This window comes from Bubalus bubalis, chromosome 16, assembly GCF_019923935.1.
Source record: "Bubalus bubalis isolate 160015118507 breed Murrah chromosome 16, NDDB_SH_1, whole genome shotgun sequence".
Classification (NCBI taxonomy): domain Eukaryota; kingdom Metazoa; phylum Chordata; class Mammalia; order Artiodactyla; family Bovidae; genus Bubalus; species Bubalus bubalis.
The window spans coordinates 8,977,256-8,980,003 of record NC_059172.1 but is presented as its reverse complement, the minus strand read 5'-3'; positions in this window follow the sequence as shown (position 1 = coordinate 8,980,003).

Sequence of the window (2,748 nt, the reverse complement as noted above, 5' to 3'; positions counted from 1 at the left end):
AATAATAATTTTATTTATTTTTTACCGTCTGGGTCTTTGCTGCAGTGGGGGCCACTCTCTAGGTGAGGTGTGCAGGCTTCTCGTTGCGGTGGCTTCTCTTGTTGCAGAGCACAGGCTTTAGGACAAGTGGGCTTCAGTCGTCATGGCTCCCTGGCTCTAGAGCACAGGCTCAGTAGCTGTGGTTCATGGGTTTGGATGCTCCTCGGCACGTGGGGTCTTCCCAGATCAGGGACCGAACCCGTGTCTCCTGCATTGGCAGGTGAGTTATTTACCACTGAGCCACCAGGGAAGCCCCTCGGAGGCTTTCTGATGCTTGATTTCATTTCTGGTGAAGCAGGATCTGGGTTATGCCCATGGGTCCCACAATAGCAGCCAAAAGCCTACTCTTTGTGTGGAGAGCGGTGGTGGGGATGCCACTCCTCCAGCAGAGGCTTGTAATTGAGGGCAGCCCAAGGCAAGTGGCCTAAGTAATCCATCTCCTCGAAGTCATCCTCCCTTCCAGGGCCCTGGAGCGGGATTAGCAGAGACAGGCTCATTAATGAGGTCCTTTTTCTGGCGGCCTAAAGGCGTGTGTTTTGTGGCTGCTCTTGCTAGCTGGGTTCCTGCCACGCACAGACCTACAAACACACACCACGCTTCCCTCCTTTGAGCTTAAAGAGCAGTTGCTGTTTTCTTGAGCAAGAACCTATGAAATTTCAGTTTTCATAGAACTAATTTCATAGAACTAAATTTCAAGAACCTATGAAATTACACAAGGTTATACCCCTTACTCCCAGTTGCAGTCCTTCCCCCTGGTTTTGCTTTCTTATGTTTTCTCCTTTTGCTGCCTGGTGGCTCAGATGGGAAAGAATCTGCCTGCAATGCAGGAGACCCGGGTTCAATCCCGGGTCAGGAATGTCCCCTGAAGAAGGGACTGGCAACCTGTCCAGTATTCTTGCCTGGAGAATCCCATGGACGGAGGAGCCTGTCAGGCTATAGTCCAGGGCGTCATAGAGTTGGACACGACTGAGCGACTAATCCTAGGCTGGGGCCTCACCTCTGAGGGCAGCTTTCCTTTGATGAAAGTGACAGAGGTCTAAGTCCCGGGGGATCTGAGCACAGCCGTCAGCCCTTCCCCCACCAGCCACTGGGCCCAGAGTCTGATGGCCACACCTCATCTGATCACAGCTCAAACATCCTGTCAGTTCCTGGTCATCTACGGCAAAGATTAGAAAAGTGCTCACTCATTTCTTTGGCCCTTTGCTCAATGTTATCAAAGTCTCAAGTGGTGAGTCAGCAGGAAGTGAGGCCCAACACACCCAATGTTGTCTCCTCTTTGGGTTTGAAAATTGGTTCAAGCCCCCATGCGTGCGTGCTGCATGCTAAGTCGCTTCAGTGTCCAACTCTCTGCAACCCCATGGACTGTAGCCTCCCAGGCTCCTCTGTCCATGGGATTCTCCAGCCAAGAATACTGGAGTGGGTTGCCATTTTCCTCCTCCAGGGGATCTTTCCGACCCAGGGATCAAACCCTTGTCTCCTGAGGCTCCTGCATTGCAGGCGGATTTTTACCACTGAGTCATCAGGGAAGTCCTCAAGCCCCCATAGGATTTAACAACAAGGTGATACTGGTTACTTCCTGCCTCAGGTGATACCTCCTGTATCTGTAGGACATTCTTCCTCAAGATGATCTTCCTCAACTTCTTTGACCAGCAGAACAGTCTAGGAAGGCTCCTAGGGAAATCTTCAGAGAGCCACCGTTTTTTGTTTGCTTGTTTTTAATAAGTAAAGAATTTTTTAAAGCCAGTTCTCTGTGTATTTTTTGGTTGCACCACCTAGCAGGTAGGGGCTTCCCTGGTGGCTTAGATGGTAAAGAATCCACCTGCCAACGCAGGAGACCCAGGTTCGATCCCTGCATTGGGAAGATCCCCTAGAAGAGGAAATGGCAACCCACTCCAGGTATCTTGCCTGGAAAATCCCATGGACAGAGGAGCCTGGCGGGCTCTGGTCCACAGGGTTGCAAAGAGTCAAACACGATTAAGCATGTAACATAGATAGCAGGCAGGACCTGAGTTCCCTGACCAGGGATGGAACCTGCACTCCCTACAGTGGAAGCAAGTCTTAACCACTGGACCGCCAGGGAAGTCCCAGAACCACCACTCTTTATAGGATCTGGGGGGCCATCGGCTGTTTCAACTCCACCAAACCCTGGCCATTGCTGGGGACATCCTTAGGAGCAAACACTCTGGGACAAACACAGCCAGAGAGGACAGGGACAAATGCGTGGAATTCTGGACTCATCGCACCAGACCCAATCGGAGCCAGCATCCTATCTTCTTAAACTTCTAAGGGCATTTGGTTTTTCAAATTTGGTGTATAACTCAGCTTTCTAAAGCAGTTGTATCAATTTACACTTCCAGCAACAGAGTATGTGTGTTTTGATGGCTCACATTTTCCCCAACACACAGTTTTGTCCTCTTGTACCTTTACCTGTTCTAGCGGGTCTACAGCGGCATCTCACTGTGATTTTATTTCTCCACTGAACTTAGAAAGGTGAACACCTTTTCCTGTGTTCACTGGTCACCTGTACATCCTGTGTCGAGGAGAAGGTGGAACGTGCCTGTTCCAACAGCTGGCCGACTTTCACCTTGGGTTGCCTATCTTTTTTCTCTTTTTTATTTGTAAGAATTTGTTAAATATTATGGATCTGAGCTCTCTAAGAATAAGTATTTCAACTATCTTCTCTCATTCTGTAATTTGCCTTTTCAGTCT